This window comes from Oncorhynchus clarkii, chromosome 26 (assembly GCF_045791955.1).
Source record: "Oncorhynchus clarkii lewisi isolate Uvic-CL-2024 chromosome 26, UVic_Ocla_1.0, whole genome shotgun sequence".
Taxonomy (NCBI): domain Eukaryota; kingdom Metazoa; phylum Chordata; class Actinopteri; order Salmoniformes; family Salmonidae; genus Oncorhynchus; species Oncorhynchus clarkii.
The window spans coordinates 39,222,912-39,242,207 of NC_092172.1; positions in this window are offsets into that span (position 1 = coordinate 39,222,912).

Below are 19,296 nucleotides of genomic sequence, written 5' to 3' on the forward strand. Positions count from 1 at the left end.
CCAGAGCAGATCAGAGCACACCAGACCAGAGCAGACTAGAGCGACCAGGCCAGAGTAGACCAGACTAGAGCGACCAGACCAGAGCAAACCAGACCAGAGCAGACCAGAGCAGACCAGACTAGAGCAGACCAGAGCAGACCAGAGCAGACTAGAGCAGACCAGACTAGAGCGACCAGACTAGAGCGACCAGACTAGAGCTACCAGAGCAGACTAGAGCGACCAGAGCAGAGCAAACCAGACCAGAGCAGACCAGACCAGACTAGAGCAGACCAGACCAGAGCATACCAGAGCAAACCAGACCAGAGCAGACCAGAGCAGACTAGAGCGGCCAGACCAGAGCAGACTAGAGTGACCAGACCAGAGCAGACTAGAGCGACCAGACCAGACTGGAGCAACCAGACCAGAGCAAATCAGACCAGAGCACACCAGACCAGAGCAGACCAGACTAGAGCGACCAGACTAGAGCAGACCAGACTAGAGCGACCAGACCAGTGCAGACCAGACTAGAGCAACCAGACCAGAGCAGACCAGACTAGAGCGACCAGACCAGAGAAGACTAGAGCGACCAGACCAGAGCAGACCAGACTAGAGCGACCAGACCAGACCAGACTAGAGCGACCAGACCAGACCAGACTAGAGCGACCAGACCAGAGCAGACCACACTAGAGCGACCAGACCAGACTAGAGCGACCAGACCAGAGCAAATCAGACCAGAGCATACCAGAGCAGACCAGACTAGAGCGACCAGACTAGAGCAGACTAGAGCGACCAGACTAGAGAAGACCAGACTAGAGTGACCAGACCAGTGCAGATCAGACTAGAGCGACCAGACCAGAGAAGACCAGACCAGAGCGACCAGACCAGAGCAGACCAGACTAGAGCGACCAGACCAGAGCAGACCAGACTAGAGCGACCAGACCAGACTAGAGCGACCAGACCAGACTAGAGCGACCAGACCAGACCAGACTAGAGCGACCAGACCAGAGCAGACCAGACTAGAGCGACCAGACCAGAGCAACCAGACCAGAGCAGACCAGAGCAACCAGACCAGAGCAGACTAGAGCGACCAGACCAGACCAGACTAGAGTGACCAGACCAGAGCAGACTAGAGTGACCAGACCAGAGCAGACTAGAGCGACCAGACCAGACTGGAGCAACCAGACCAGAGCAAATCAGACCAGAGCACACCAGACCAGAGCAGACCAGACTAGAGCGACCAGACTAGAGCAGACCAGACTAGAGCGACCAGACCAGTGCAGACCAGAATAGAGCAACCAGACCAGAGCAGACCAGACTAGAGCGACCAGACCAGAGAAGACTAGAGCGACCAGACCAGAGCAGACCAGACTAGAGCGACCAGACCAGACCAGACTAGAGCGACCAGACCAGACCAGACTAGAGCGACCAGACCAGAGCAGACCACACTAGAGCGACCAGACCAGACTAGAGCGACCAGACCAGAGCAAATCAGACCAGAGCATACCAGAGCAGACCAGACTAGAGCGACCAGACTAGAGCAGACTAGAGCGACCAGACTAGAGAAGACCAGACTAGAGCGAACAGACCAGTGCAGATCAGACTAGAGCGACCAGACCAGAGAAGACCAGACCAGAGCGACCAGACCAGAGCAGACCAGACTAGAGCGACCAGACCAGAGCAGACCAGACTAGAGCGACCAGACCAGACTAGAGCGACCAGACCAGACTAGAGCGACCATACCAGACCAGACTAGAGCGACCAGACCAGAGCAGACCAGACTAGAGCGACCAGACCAGAGCAACCAGACCAGAGCAGACCAGAGCAACCAGACCAGAGCAGACTAGAGCGACCAGACCAGACCAGACTAGAGTGACCAGACCAGAGCAGACTAGAGCGACCAGACCAGAGCAGACTAGAGCGACCAGACCAGAGCAGACCAGAGCGACTGTCTGTTATTAATGGATCAGACAGGAGTGTGAGTGTGGGCCTTCATAGGCTAAAGGGGGGAAGTAGAGATGTAATGATTCACTATACACATTGGTCTCTGGTTCGAATGTTTAAGACATGAGGCATTAGTCTCCAGGACCCCAAACCAACCCAAATGTAGCATGCGTCGGTCAGAAAATCATTTAAACGTTATGAATCACCAGTTCACATTTTTTGTTGTTGCTCAAATTACTTTCTTTATAGCTTCCAAAAAATATTTTGTGGCTGAGTCGTCTCCTTTAGTGTTGAACTAAGCATGTAATTGAGTTGACAGTTATTGATCTAAAATCAAATCAAGGTTTATTGGTCACGCTCACAGATGTTATCGCAGGTGCAGAGAATTGCTTGTTTCTAGCTCGAACAGTACAGTAATGCTGGTGTTTCTAGCTCCAACAGTGTAGTAATGCTGGTGTTTCTGTCTCCAACAGTGTAGTAATGCTGGTGTTTCTAGCTCCAACAGTGCAGTAATGCTGGTGTTTCTAGCTCCAACAGTGCAGTAATGCTGGTGTTTCTAGCTCCAACAGTGCAGTAATGCTGGTGTTTCTAGCTCAAACAGTGCAGTAATGCTGGTGTTTCTAGCTCCAACAGTGCAGTAATGCTGGTGTTTCTAGCTCCAACAGTGCAGAAATGCTGGTGTTTCTAGCTCAAACAGTGCAGTAATGCTGGTGTTTCTAGCTCCAACAGTGTAGTAATGCTGGTGTTTCTAGCTCCAACAGTGTGGTAATGCTGGTGTTTCTAGCTCCAACAGTGTGGTAATGCTGGTGTTTCTAGCTCCAACAGTGCAGTAATGTTGGTGTTTCTAGCTCCAACAGTGTAGTAATGCTGGTGTTTCTAGCTCCAACAGTGCAGTAATGCTGGTGTTTCTAGCTCCAACAGTGCAGTAATGCTGCTGTTTCTAGCTCCAACAGTGTAGTAATGCTGGTGTTTCTAGCTCCAACAGTGTAGTAATGCTGATGTTTCTAGCTCCAACAGTGTAGTAATGCTGGTGTTTCTATCTCCAACAGTGTAGTAATGCTGGTGTTTCTAGCTTCAACAGTGTGGTAATGCTGGTGTTTCTAGCTCCAACAGTGCGGTAATGCTGGTGTTTCTAGCTCCAACAGTGCAGTAATGTTGGTGTTTCTAGCTCCAACAGTGTAGTAATGCTGGTGTTTCTAGCTCCAACAGTGCAGTAATGCTGCTGTTTCTAGCTCCAACAGTGCAGTAATGCTGCTGTTTCTAGCTCCAACAGTGTAGTAATGCTGGTGTTTCTAGCTCCAACAGTGTAGTAATGCTGATGTTTCTAGCTCCAACAGTGTAGTAATGCTGGTGTTTCTATCTCCAACAGTGTAGTAATGCTGGTGTTTCTAGCTTCAACAGTGTGGTAATGCTGGTGTTTCTAGCTCCAACAGTGTGGTAATGCTGGTGTTTCTAGCTCCAACAGTGCAGTAATGTTGGTGTTTCTAGCTCCAACAGTGTAGTAATGCTGATGTTTCTAGCTCCAACAGTGTAGTAATGCTGGTGTTTCTAGCTCCAACAGTGCAGTAATGCTGGTGTTTCTAGCTCCAACAGTGTAGTAATGCTTATGTTTCTAGCTCCAACAGTGTGGTAATGCTGGTGTTTCTAGCTCCAACAGTGCAGTAATGTTGGTGTTTCTAGCTCCAACAGTGTAGTAATGCTGATGTTTCTAGCTCCAACAGTGTAGTAATGCTGATGTTTCTAGCTCCAACAGTGTAGTAATGCTGGTGTTTCTATCTCCAACAGTGTAGTAATGCTGGTGTTTCTAGCTCCAACAGTGTAGTAATGCTGGTGTTTCTAGCTCCAACAGTGTAGTAATGCTGGTGTTTCTAGCTCCAACAGTGTAGTAATGCTGGTGTTTCTATCTCCAACAGTGTAGTAATGCTGGTGTTTCTATCTCCAACAGTGTAGTAATGCTGGTGTTTCTATCTCCAACAGTGTAGTAATGCTGATGTTTCTAGCTCCAACAGTGTAGTAATGCTGGTGTTTCTATCTCCAACAGTGTAGTAATGCTGGTGTTTCTATCTCCAACAGTGTAGTAATGCTGGTGTTTCTATCTCCAACAGTGTAGTAATGCTGGTGTTTCTATCTCCAACAGTGTAGTAATGCTGATGTTTCTAGCTCCAACAGTGTAGTAATGCTGGTGTTTCTATCTCCAACAGTGTAGTAATGCTGATGTTTCTAGCTCCAACAGTGTAGTAATGCTGGTGTTTCTAGCTCCAACAGTGTAGTAATGCTGGTGTTTCTATCTCCAACAGTGTAGTAATGCTGGTGTTTCTAGCTCCAACAGTGCAGCAATACATAACAATACACACATAATCCAAAAAGTACAAAGAAAGAAATGAAGAAATGTCAGAACAAGCGATGTCAGAGTCCAGAATATACACTGCTCAAAAAAATAAAGGGAACACTAAAATAACACATCCTAGATCTGAATGAATGAAATATTCTTATTAAATACTTTTTTATTTACATAGTTGAATGTGCTGACAACAAAATCACACAAAAATGATCAATGGAAATCAAATGTATCAACCCATGGAGGTCTGGATTTGGAGTCACACTCAAAATTAAAGTGAAAAACCACACTACAGGCTGATCCAACTTTGATGTAATGTCCTTAAACAAGTCAAAATGAGGCTCAGTAGTGTGTGTGGCCTCCACGTGCCTGTATGACCTCCCTACAACGCCTGGGCATGCTCCTGATGAGGTGGCGGATGGTCTCCTAAGGGATCTCCTCCCAGACCTGGACTAAAGCATCCGCCAACTCCTGGACAGTCTGTGGTGCAACGTGGCGTTGGTGGATGGAGCGAGACATGATGTCCCAGATGTGCTCAATTGGATTCAGGTCTGGGGAACGGGCAGGCCAGTCCATAGCATCAATGCCTTCCTCTTGCAGGAACTGCTGACACATTCCAGCCACATGAGGTCTAGCATTGTCTTGCATTAGGAGGAACCCAGGTCCAACCGCACCAGCATATGGTCTCACAAGGGGTCTGAGGATCTCATCTCGGTACCTAATGGCAATCAGGCTACCTCTGGTGAGCACATGGAGGGCTGTGCGGCACCCCAAAGAAATGCCACCCCACACCATGACTGACCCACCGCCAACCGGTCATGCTGGAGGATGTTGCAGGCAGCTGAACGTTCTCCACGGCGTCTCCAGACTCTGTCACGTCTGTCACGTGCTCAGTGTGAACCTGCTTTCATCTGTGAAGAGCACAGGGCGCCAGTGGCGAATTTGCCAATCTTGATGTTCTCTGGCAAATGCCAAACGTCCTGCACGGTGTTGGGCTGTAAGCACAACCCCCACCTGTGGACGTCGTGCCCTCATACCACCCTCATGGAGTCTGTTTCTGACCATTTGAGCAGACACATGCACATTTGTGGCCTGCTGGAGATCATTTTGCAGGGCTCTGGCAGTGCTCCTCCTGCTCCTCCTTGCACAAAGGCGGAGGTAGCGGTCCTGCTGCTGGGTTGTTGCCCTCCTACGGCCTCCTCCACGTCACCTGATGTACTGGCCTTTCTCCTGGTAGCTCCTCCATGCTCTGGACACTACACTGACAGACACAGCAAACCGTCTTGCCACAGCTCGCATTGTTGTGTCATCCTGGATGAGCTGCACTACCTGAGCCACTTGTGTGGGTTGTAGACTCCGTGTCATGCTACCACTAGAGTGCAAGCACCGCCAGCATTCAAAAGTGACTAAAACATCAGCCAGAAAGCATAGGAACTGAGAAGTGGTCTGTGGTTATCACCTGCAGAACCACTCCTTTATTGGGGGTGTCTTGCTAATTGCCTATAATTTCCACCTGTTGTCTATTCCATTTGCACAACAGCATGTGAAATTTATTGTCAATCAGTGTTGCTTCCTAAGTGGACAGTTTGATTTCACAGAAGTGTGATTGACTTGGAGTTACATTGTGTTGTTTAGGTGTTCCCTTTATTTTTTTGATATATATATATATATATATATACACACACACAGTGGGGCAAAAAAGTATTTAGTCAGCCACCAATTGTGCAAGTTCTCCCACTTAAAAAGATGAGAGAGGCCTGTAATTTTCATCATAGGTACACTTCAACTATGACAGACAAAATCCAGAAAATCACACTGTAGGATTTTTTTATGAATGTATTTGCAAATTGTGGTGGAAAATAAGTATTTGGTCACCTACAAACAAGCAAGATTTCTGGCTCTCACAGACCTGTAACTTCTTATTTGAGAGGCTCCTCTGTCCTCCACTCGTTACCTGTATTAATGGCACCTGTTTGAACTTGTTATCAGTATAAAAGACACAACCTGTCCACAACCTCAAACAGTCACACTCCAAACTCCACTATGGCCAAGACCAAAGAGCTGTTAAAGGACACCAGAAACAAAATTGTAGACCTGCACCAGGCTGGGAAGACTGAATCTGCAAAAGGTAAGCAGCTTGGTTTGAAGAAATCAACTGTGGCAGCAATTATTAGGAAATGGAAGACATACAAGACCACTGATAATCTCCCTCGATCTGGGGCTCCACGCAAAATCTCACCCCGTGGGGTCAAAATGATCACAAGAACGGTGAACAAAAATCCCACAACCACACGGGGGGACCTAGTGAATGACCTGCAGAGAGCTGGGACCAAAGTAACAAAGCCTACCATTAGTAACACACTACGCCGCCAGGGACTCAAATCCTGCAGTGCCAGACGTGTCCCCCTGCTTAAGCCAGTACATGTCCAGGACCGTCTGAAGTTTGCTAGAGAGCATTTGGATGATCCAGAAGAAGATTGGGAGTATGTCATATGGTCCGATGAAACCAAAATATAACTTTTTGGTAGAAACGCAACTCGTCGTGTTTGGAGGACAAAGAATGCTGAGTTGCATACAAAGAACACCATACCTACTGTGAAGCATGGGGGAGGAAACATCATGCTTTGGGGCTGTTTTTCTGCAAAGGGACCAGGACGACTGATCCGTGTAAAGGAAAGAATGAATGAGGCCATGTATCGTGAGATTTGAGTGAAAACCTCCTTCCATCAGCAAGGGCATTGAAGATGAAACGTGGCTGGGTCTTTCAGCATGACAATGATCCCAAACACACCGCCCGGGCAACAAAGGAGTGGCTTCGTAAGAAGCATTTCAAGGTCCTGGAGTGGCCTAGCCAGTCTCCAGATCTCAACCCCATAGAAAATCTTTGGAGGAAGTTGAAAGTCCGTGTTGCCCAGCAACAACCCCATAACATCACTGCTCTAGAGGAGATCTGCATGGAGGAATGGGCCAAAATACCAGCAACAGTGTGTGAAAACCTTGTGAAGACCTACAGAAAACGTTTGACCTCTGTCATTGCCAACAAATGGTATATAACAAAGTATTGAGATAAACTTTTGTTATTGACCAAATACTTATTTTCCACCATAATTTGCAAATACATTTTTTTTTCTCATTTTGTCTGTCATAGTTGAAGTGTACCTATGATGAAAATTACAGGCCTCTCTCATCTTTTTAAGTGGGAGAACTTGCACAATTGGTGGCTGACTAAATACTTTTTTTGCCCCACTGTGTATATATATATATATATATATATATATATATATATATATATATATATATATATATATATATATATATATATATATATATATATATACACACAGTGGGGAGAACAAGTATTTGATACACTGCCGATTTTGCAGGTTTTCCTACTTACAAAGCATGTAGAGGTCTGTCATTTTTATCATAGATACACTTCAACTGTGAGAGACGGAATCTAAAACAAAAATCCAGAAAATCACAATGTATGATATTTAATTAGCTTTTTATTGCATGACGTAAGTATTTGATCACCTACCAACCAGTAAGAATTCCGGCTCTCACAGACCTGTTAGTTTTTCTTTAAGAATCCCTCCTGTTCTCCACTCATTACCTGTGTTAACTGCACCTGTTTGAACTCGTATAAAATACACCTGTTCACACACTCAATCAAACAGAATCCTACCTCTCCACAATGGCCAAGACCAGAGAGCTGTGTAAGGACATCAGGGATAAAATTGTAGACCTGCACAAGGCTGGGATGGGCTACAGGACAATAGGCAAGCAGCTTGGTGAGAAGGCAACAACTTTTGGCGCAATTATTAGAAAATGGAAGAAGTTCAAGATGACGGTCAATCACCCTCGATCTGGGGCTCCGTGCAAGATCTCACCTCATGGGGCATCAATGATCATGAGGAAGGTGAGGGATCAGCCCAGAACTACACGGCAGGACCTGGTCAATGACCTGAAGAGAGCTGGGACCACAGTCTCAAAGACAACCATTAATAACACACTACGCCGTCATGGATTAAAATCCTACAGGGCACGCAAGGTCCCCCTGCTCAAGCCAGCGCATGTCCAGGCCCGTCTGAAGTTTGCCAATGACCATCTGGATGATCCAGAGGAGGAATGGGAGAAGGTCATGTGGTCTGATGAGACAAAAATAGAGCTTTTTGGTCAGAATTCCACTCGCTGTGTTTGGAGGAAGAAGAAGGATGAGTACAACCCCAAGAACATCATCCCAACCTTGAAGCATGGAGGTGGAAATATCATACTTTGGGGATGCTTTTCTGCAAAGGGGACAGGACGACTGCACCATATTGAGGGGAGGATGGATGGGGCCATGTATCGCGAGATCTTGGCCAACAACCTCCTTCCCTCTGGGTCGTGGCTGGGTCTTCCAGCATGGCAACGACCCGAAACACACAGCCAGGGCAACTAAGGAGTGGCACCGTAAGAAGCATCTCAAGGTCCTGGAGTGGCCTAGCCAGTCTCCAGACCTGAACCCAATAGAAAATCTTTGGAGGGAGCTGAAAGTCCGTATTGCCCAGCGACAGCCCCAAAACCTGAAGGATCTGGAGAAGGTCTGTATGGAGGAGTGGGCCAACATCCCTGCTGCAGTGTGTGCAAACCTGGTCAAGAACTACAGGAAACGTATGATCTCTGTAATTGCAAACAAAGGTTTCTGTACCAAATATTAAGTTATGCTTTTCTGATGTATCAAATACTTATGTCATGCAATAAAATGCAAATTAATTACTTAAAATCATACAATGTAATTTTCTGGATTTTTGTTTTAGATTCCGTCTCTCACAGTTGTACCTATGATAAAAATTACAGACCTCTACATGCTTTGTAAGTAGGAAAACCTGCAACCCTCAGAACAGCGTCAATTCATCGGGGCATGGACACTACAAGGTGTTGATACTGGCCCATGTGGGGTAGAATCCACAACTGGGGTCAGAACTGGGGGGAGATGGGAGGTGAGGGGAAGGAGATGGTAGGTGAGGGGGAAGGGGATGGGGATCTCTCATTGCCCCTTTCTGCCTGTAGGGACTATTGATTTCTATTTCCAGGGCTGTGGTACATGGTTTGACCTCTTCGCTTTGGTTCGGGGGAACAAAATTGTCAATAAATTTGGCACATAGCAAAATACCAATAGGGATGTATTTGTTCAGTGTGACTTGGAGTAGTGCTGGCTATAGGGGGATTTGTTGCTCAGGAAGGAGAAGACAAATGAAGTTGTCTGGGTGAGAACTTGTCCCTGTGGTTTTTAATGCATGGCTGGCTACTTTAATTTACTTACTCTCCCTCTGTGTGTGTGTGTGTGTGTGTGTGTGTGTGTGTGTGTGTGTGTGTGTGTGTGTGTGTGTGTGTGTGTGTGTGTGTGTGTGTGTGTGTGTGTGTGTGTGTGTGTGTGTGTGTAGCACACGTGGGTGGTGACGGTGGTCTTCTTTAGCTGCATGTTAAGCAAAACACACTCCTAGCCAACCTTGTCCTAGTTGTGGAGAGAGAGAGGGCGATCCATCAAGCCACCACTAAGCATCTGTATATAAACCTCAATTATGCTAATGCTAATCCCAGGGACATTGACGTTAGGAGGCAGGGAGGCTAACCGTTAGCTCCTTTGATGTGTGCCGCCGTTTGGCAGGGCCTCCTATGGGAGATGGTAACATGGACCTCCCCAGGACCCTTAGTCTCCACTGGGGCTTATGTTGAAAAACCACTTGGGCCTTGTCTGTACACCGGCTGATTACAACAGCTTAGAGGACTTCCTTTTATCTGTCTGTTTAGTTCCCTCTCCTCCAAAGATACCCCCTCTCTTCCTTCTCTTCCAAAGGTACCCCCTCTCTTCCTTCTCTTCCAAAGATACCCCCTCTCTTCCTTCTCTTCCAAAGGTACCCCCTCTCTTCCCTTCTCTTCCAAAGGTACCCCCTCTCTTCCCTTCTCTTCCAAAGATACCCCCTCTCTTCCTTCTCTTCCAAAGGTACCCCCTCTCTTCCTTCTCTTCCAAAGGTACCCCCTCTCTTCCCTTCTCTTCCAAAGATACCCCCTCTCTTCCCTCTCCTCCAAAGATACCCCCTCCCTTCCTTCTCTCCCAAAGATATCCCCTCCCCTCCAAAGAGGGCACCCCTCTCTTCCAAAGATACCCTCTCTTCCAAAGATACCCCTTCTCTTCCCTCTCCTCCAAAGATACCCCTCTCTTCCTTCTCTTCCAAAGATATCCCCTCTTCCCTCCCTTCCCTCTCTTCCAAAGATACCCCCTCTCATCCCTCTCTCTATATCCACAACCTCCACCACCACTCATTTTAGTAATGTCTTTGTTTCACTCATCCCAACCCCTGCACCTACTACTACTACTACCCCTTTCTCGCTCAATCTTTCTTTCTCTCTGTATTTCTCTCTCTGTCTTTCAATAAGCTGTTTCTTTCGGATAATGAATTTGCTCTGTGTGAATCTCTCATGGTGTGTGTGTGTGTGTGTGTGTGTGTGTGTGTGTGTGTGTGTGTGTGTGTGTGTGTGTGTTCGTCATCAGTAATAATGTATATCATATCAAGGTGTACTAACTACTATGTCAATAAGACAATGAGTCAGCACCGGCTACTGTACACAAATACTACTGTACACTAATACTACTGTACACCAAGACTTCACTCTTTCATTGCAATACACCAACATCCTAATTTTCAAGTCCGCAAAACCTAGACATCATTCAGAGTGATTTGGTGGAGCTAATGACTTGTGCTTTTGAAGTACTTGTCCCTTTTCTCTCTCTGTTTTCCCTGGGCTTATAAAACCCTGCCACAAGAGAAGGATTAAAGCGTACTGCAGTAAATGAGTCAACACTGGAAAACTACAGACAGTTTGCGTAACAAAAGAGATGATGAATATTTAGAAGGGATTCTGTGAAATAATTGGGTCTCGTTCCGATCCGAGGCGCAGGCTGTTAAGTGCAGACACATCCTCTCCTAGGATTAGATCAACAGAGAACCTCAAAGACAAGCGCTACACTGTGGCTGTACTGTATTCTTCAGTGCTTTGATTTCCACTGACTGGTTGATTGTAGAGAAAATGAAACTGGGAGGGAATTCTATCTCAGGATCAATAGTGTGTTGGAGGGTCGGGGTCAATTCCTTTTCAACTAACATCAGGAAGTGGAATTCATTTCATGTATAAAACCAATGGATTATTTCCAATTGATGAACTAAGTCAGTTTATAAATCATCCCCTGTACTACCTAAATTGAAATAGAATTGACCCGACCCTGTTTTTTAAACCCCAAAACGCATGTATAAAACAGGTCATTTGGATACTGGATGCTGATTAGTCCAGCAGTGTTTGGAAGCTGTGCTGTCGTCACCGATATTGGCACACCTGGCTATGCCTGCTAACAGTTCCATCTGAATGATCACTGAGCCTCCACAGAACCACAGTCAGGGCTCAAAAACACACGGGGCCTCATTTATCAAAAGGTGTATGCACACCAAAAAGGAAAATGTGCATATCTCCGCATACAGCTCAGACCGTGCATATGCACAACTTCTAGTGGTAGGTCAATTGTAATGCAAACAAATATTGTTATTTTGTGGGAAATGGAAGTGTTTGATGCACATGGATTAATATAATGGTAGGCTAATAAAAACATAAAAACGTCTAGGCCTAATGATAACACAGATGCATTTGCCGTTGGTCAGGAGATCACAGAGCAGCATCTAGTCTCATGTGTTTCTTTGACTTTTATTGTAAAATCATAAGATATGTCTCTCCTTTTCTGACCGCTTTATTCCTGCCTCACAACAAATATTAGGCCACCATTTCATTCAATCGCGCGACCATTTCATTCAATCGCGCGACCATTTCATTCAATCGCGCGACCATTTCATTCAATAGCACGACCATTTCATTCAATAGTGAGACCATTTCATTCAATAGCGTGACCATTTCATTCAATAGCGCGACCATTTCATTCAATAGCGCGACTATTTCATTCAATAGCCAGTAAATAGACCGGTACCTATGACAGTATGGTTAGGCTACAATAATGCTGTGCGATAGGAGCGTGACATCATATCCTTTTTAACTTCAGAGACTACACCAAGATATTGAACAACAATTTGTCTTTTGCATAGAAGTGTGGGCTGCAGCATTTCCTTTTGCGTTGTTGTAAAGGACAATCAATATTACAGAATGCACGGCCAGTGTTTGGCCCTCGGCATATGGATTTTTTTGGTTTGAAAAAGTCACAAGAAAAGATTAAAACGTTCTGCCCACACCTCTACAGAAATGTGATCAAATGTGCCATCGTTTTATTTTAGGAAGGGTCCTGGCCTAGTTCCAACATCCAAAACACCAAGTGAGGGAGTTTTTTTGTTTGTTACAATAACAGGTGAATGGAGTGTGTGTTTGTTACAATACCAGGTGAATGGGGGGTGTGTTTGTTACAATACCAGGTGAATGGAGGGTGTGTTTGTTACAATACCAGGTGAATGGAGGGTGTGTTTGTTACAATACTAGGTGAATGGGGGGTGTGTTTGTTACAATAACAGGTGAATGGAGTGTGTGTTTGTTACAATACCAGGTGAATGGGGGGTGTGTTTGTTACAATACCAGGTGAATGGGGGGTGTGTTTGTTACAATACCAGGTGAATGGAGGGTGTGTTTGTTACAATACCAGGTGAATGGAGGGTGTGTTTGTTACAATAACAGGTGAATGGAGGGTGTGTTTGTTACAATAACAGGTGAATGGAGGGTGTGTTTGTTACAATAACAGGTGAATGGAGGGTGTGTTTGTTACAATAACAGGTGAATGGAGGGTGTGTTTGCTACAATAACAGGTGAATGGAGGGTGTGTTTGTTACAATAACAGGTGAATCGAGGGTGTTTTTCAGGCAGGATTTTAACGCTAATTAATGAGTGCACAAATCTTGTACGGCTCTGAATTGTCAATGAAAACATGCGTATGTTGTGTGCGACAACTTGACAAATCCTAATAATTTGTTGCGCACGCAAATCCTATATCCTATATCTCCATGTACGCCAGAATTTAATGAGAAATGCACGATAAATAAGGCCCATGAAGCCATGATAGAAAAACACCTTCATTGCCTCTGTTGGCTTCTCCAATTCCTGTTGACTTTTATGCAGATTGTAGACCTGTTTGTGTCCTTCCACTCCAGTGAATGGATAAAGAGACATACACACCTCTGCCCCTCCTTGTGGCCTACCCCACAGAGTAATACAGTATGTGTTATCAGAAATCTCCCCTCCAGCCCCTTCCACCCCTCTTCCCCTCCAGCCCCATCCACCCATCCTCCCTTCCACCCCTCTTCCCCACCACCCCTCTTCCCCCTCCACCCATCCTCCCTTCCACCCCTCTTCCCCCTCCACCCATCCACCCCTCTTCCCCCTCCACCCCCATCCTCCCTTCCACCCCTCTTCCCCATCCACCCATCCTCCCTTCCACCCGTTTTCCCCCTCCACCCCCCCCCCCCCCCCCTCCTCCCTATACGGTTTGGCATCAAATGACTTGGGCCTCGCTTCATAAGCAGCACATGAGCAAATCAATATGTTCGCTGGCCATGGGTAATCCATAGGTAATGACAAGGCATTGATTTTTAAATAACTACTAAGGTTTCAGAAACACTAATTACTGTCCTGACATCTTGGGCTCCACACTGGCTCCTCCCCTCATCCTCCTGTCCTGACATCTTGGGCTCCACACTGGCTCCTCCCCTCTTCCTCCTGTCCTGACATCTTGGGCTCCACACTGGCTCCTCCCCTCTTCCTCCTGTCCTGACATCTTGGGCTCCACACTGGCTCCTCCCCTCGTCCTCCTGTCCTGACATCTTTGGCTCCACACTGGCTCCTCCCCTCTTCCTCCTGTCCTGACATCTTGGGCTCCACACTGAATCCTCCCCTCTTCATCCTCCCTCACTCCATCCATCCATCCATCCATCCCTCCGTCACTCCATCCCTCCATCCTTCTGTCACTTCATCCATCCACCCATCCCTCTGTCACTCCATCCATCCATCCATCCTTCTGTCACTCCATCCGTCATCCATCCATCCATCCATCCCTCTGTCACTCCATCCATCCCTCCGTCACTCCATCCATCCCTCCGTCACTCCATCCATCCCTCTGTCACTCCATCCATCCATCCTTCTGTCACTCCATCCATCCATCCCTCTGTCACTCCATCCATCCATCCTTCTGTCACTCCATCCCTCCATCCTTCTGTCACTCCATCCATCCACCCATCCCTCTGTCACTCCATCCATCCCTCCGTCACTCCATCCATCCCTCCGTCACTCCATCCATCCCTCCGTCACTCCATCCATCCCTCTGTCACTCCATCCATCCACCCATCCCTCTGTCACTCCATCCATCCATCCATCCATCCATCCTTCTGTCACTCCATCCGTCATCCATCCATCCATCCATCCCTCTGTCACTCCATCCATCCCTCCGTCACTCCATCCATCCCTCCGTCACTCCATCCATCCATCCATCCCTCCATCCCTCTGTCACTCCATCCCTCCATCCTTCTGTCACTCCATCCATCCATCCCTCTGTCACTCCATCCATCCATCCTTCTGTCACTCCGTCCCTCCATCCTTCTGTCACTCCATCCATCCACCCATCCCTCTGTCACTCCATCCATCCATCCCTCTGTCACTCCATCCATCCATCCCTCTGTCACTCCATCCATCCATCCATCCATCCATCCTTCTGTCACTCCATCCGTCATCCATCCATCCATCCCTCTGTCACTCCATCCATCCCTCCGTCACTCCATCCATCCCTCCGTCACTCCATCCATCCATCCATCCCTCCATCCCTCTGTCACTCCATCCCTCCATCCTTCTGTCACTCCATCCATCCACCCATCCCTCTGTCACTCCATCCATCCATCCCTCTGTCACTCTGTCACTCCATCACTCCATCCATCCATCCATCCCTCCATCCCTCTGTCACTCCATCCTTCTGTCACTCCATCCATCCACCCATCCCTCTGTCATCCATCCATCCATCCCTCCTTCTGTCACTCCATCCATCCATCCATCCATCCCTCCGTCACTCCATCCATCCATCCATCCATCCCTCCGTCACTCCATCCATCCCTCTCCATCCATCCCTCTGTCACTCCATCCATCCATCCCTGTCACTCCATCCATCCATCTCTCTGTCACTCCATCCATCCATCCATCCTTCTGTCACTCCATCCGTCATCCATCCATCCATCCATCCATCCCTCTGTCACTCTATCCATCCATCCATCCATCCATCCGTCATCCATCCATCCATCCATCCTTCTTTCTCTGGTCTGTAAATTAAACTGAAAATCCATCATGTCCTCTGGTTCTCAAATGCTAGCAAGTCACCAGGTGAGGGACACAGTGGTTGTCAAACAATTAGGTCCCTATGCTCTGGTGTGTCTGTGTGTGTGCGTATAGGGGATTTCTGTATGTGAGATCCCGTGTATGTGCACTGTGCACTGCCTGTGTGTTAACAGAAATTCCATGGCGCTGGGGTGGGTTAATGTTTTCTAACCAGTGGTTGTCACCTGGCTCTTTTTCAGCCTAGCTAACTGCCTGGACGATTACCCCAGATGAGAGTCTATTGAGGATCCCTGATTCGTTACAACCCCAACCGTATTACCTGTCCTACTTCCTGTTCTCATCGCAGGGCATAAATCATTGTTGATGGTTGTTACAACGCGGCCACATGCATTAATATTTGAACATGGGGGAAAGGAGCTAGGCAGATTAGTTGACATAGTGCAGGCCAACCTGGGATTTGAATTTACATGTCTGCAAACAGGGTGGTTGAGGTTGGTTGGCTGACTGGGGAGGCGGGGTGTAGTTTGTGTCAGGTTTGCAAATGAGATGGCCATTCCACCTGCGCCACATTTGCATAGGTTTAGGGAACCTTCTCAACAGCAGGGTCCCGTGGTACAGGCCTGATATCTTTTGTTAAGGAAGCATTATGCAGTGGAGACTTCATGAATGTAACTGACTGGGGCTGGGGTCAATTCCATCTGAAATGACCCCAGTTGACCTTGGGAACTGATACATGATACTGATCAACCTGCACTAAATGAAGGGCATAAGGAAATGGGAAATTCCCCTAAAAGTCATACCATCTAAATCAGTCACCCAACCCCGTACTCCCATCAGTTCAAATGCAACCTCCCCCTTTTCCAGACATTTCAAACGTTAAAATCTCCTCCCTTTCTATACAAGTTATAGAATCACATAACTGTGACGGTTGAAGAAGCTCCTACAGAAAACCACTGAATAACAGCTATAGTCATCTGAGTTTGTAGCAGCTCTGAGAAAAGTTACTGTCAAAACTGAAACAAACAACAGAAAAATGTGGTGAGATCAATAGCCAGTCACTTTTACATAATTCATGTGGTTTGATCATCTAGTCAGCCGGTGTCTCCCTGTAAACTAGTCTGGCACAGGCAAATCTCCTCCTCTCCACATTTCACTCAATTGGCTGTTTCTCTGGGCATAAAACTGAAAGTTAAAAATGAGAAAGTGAGAGAAAGGGAAGATCAATGTGTATGCTGGGAGGGAAAGTCCTTTTGTGTCTCCCTGCTCTGAGGCAGAGGGACAAGATAGAGGAGAGGGAGAGAGGGAGTGAGGGAGAACGAGTGAGATGGAGTGGGAGTGCGAGTGGGAGAGGGAGGGAGGGAGGGAGGGAGGGAGGGAGGGAGGGAGGGAGGGAGGGAGGGAGGGAGGGAGGGAGGGAGGGAGGACGAATGAGATGGAGTGGGAGAGAGAGTGGGAGAGGGAGAGGGAGAGAGAGGATGGTGCAGTGGCATTTCATCTACTTTGTGAGGTTTTTCTCTGGTGGAGAGTAATTGAGTGCTTAGTGTTATGGATGAACTAATTACAGCATTGATAGCTCAGCTCATTAGTGAAGGAGAAGAAACCCCATGCTGCTATTGCTCTGAGGGGTCGCTTTCATATCCAGGCCCTGTGTGTGTGTGTGTGTCAAATAAAATTGTATTTTTGTATATACAACAGGCGTAGACATTACAGTGAAATGCTGACTTACAAGCCCTTAACCAACAATGCAGTTTTAAGAAAATATTTACTAAATAAACTAAAGTAAAAAAAGTAACAATAAATGAACAATAACGAGGCTAATAAAAGGGGGTACTGGTTCCAGTCAATGTGCGGGGGTACAGGGTAGTTGAGGTCATTGAGGTAATATGTACTGTACATGTAGGTCGGGGTAAAGGGACTATGTATAGATAATAAACAGACAGTAGCAGCAGTGTAAACAAAAGTGTGTGTGTGTGTGTGTGCGCGCATGTACACTCAGATGTCTTTTACCCAGAATTCCACTGGAACGACTGGCCATTACTCCGGTCTGACTCGTGGATGGAAGAGAACGGCAGAGAGTAGGGAAGTCTGTCATCGGTGTGAAGAGATGGATAGTGGTTGGTCTGTGATGTAAGCCCAGTGACAATGGGGGTGCAGCGTTGTTCCATTGTAGTAGTTTCAAAACAATGCTGAATAGGGGTTCATGTGATTGCACACGTCCTCTTACTGAAAGGATGTATTCATTGGTTATGCTGTAAACTAGTATTGTCATGACACATTCAATTGTTTAAAGTGAATTCAAACTGCAACAAAGTGATGGCTGAATTATGACATCACAGGAGGTAGTCAACACAGTCTAGGTCCAATAATTGATTCAATCTTGGACCTCGCACACAGCGTGCCCCCAATCCTCCCCTGCTGCAGCAGACTGCCTGGCAGAAGGGCCCTGATGGAGGTGCCAGGGTACCAGGGCATCAGGGAAGCTGGCAGCCACACCAGACCTGGCCTAGACCAGGGCACCTCAGAGCAGTTTGGGTTGGCTGAACTGCCATGCCCCCCACCCTGTGCCCAGCCTTGCCACACATACATAAATCATGGTGATGACTGGCTGATGCCATGGTGAGAGGGCATCATTAAGCCAGATAGATGAGGGGCCTAGCTGTGCCTGTTCTAGAGCCTGTCTGAGTCAGCCTTCTGAGCTACTCTCCCTCCCTCCATCTCTTGCTCTCTCTCTATATATCTCATGCTCCCTCTCCCCCTCCCTCCCTCCCTCCCTCCCTCTCTCTCTATATATCTCATGCTCCCCCTCCCTCCCTCCCTCCCTCTCTCTCTATATATCTCATGCTCCCTCTCCCTCCCTCCCTCCCTCTCTCTCTATATATCTCATGCTCCCTCTCCCTCCCTCCCTCCCTCTCTCTCTATATATCTCATGCTCCCTCTCCCTCCCTCCCTCCCTCTCTCTCTATATATCTCATGCTCCCTCTCCCTCCCTCCCTCCCTCTCTCTCTATATATCTCATGCTCCCTCTCCCTCCCTCCCTCCCTCTCTCTCTATATATCTCATGCTCCCTCTCCCTCCCTCCCTCCCTCTCTCTCTATATATCTCATGCTCCCTCTCCCTCCCTCCCTCCCTCTCTCTCTATATATCTCATGCTCCCTCTCCCTCCCTCCCTCCCTCTCTCTCTATATATCTCATGCTCCCTCTCCCTCCCTCCCTCCCTCTCTCTCTATATATCTCATGCTCCCTCTCCCTCCCTCCCTCCCTCTCTCTCTATATATCTCATGCTCCCTCTCCCTCCCTCCCTCCCTCTCCCCCTCCATCATTTCAGCCAGTAGTTCTGAATGTGGTGCCAAAAGTTGTTGCTGTTTTTTTTTCAAATTGTGTACTACGTCATCTAACTCGTTGGAAATGTTATTTCCTGTGCAGTTCCAATTAAATATTATTAAATGCTACACATTTGTTGTGCTTAAGATTCTGGAGTGTGTCTTTAATACAGCTGACACATTTACAAGGCATTTCAAAATGACCTAGTCATCCTGTCAGCGTCAAACATAGGAGAGGGCAATGAAAAAGAACCATGTCCAGTTTCATCTGACCTGCTGACCCCCTGACCTGCTGACCCCCTGACCTGCTGACCGTGGGTAATAAACACACAGGATTTATCTGTGAGCTGGGGATGGGATGAGAGTGTGTGTGTGTTT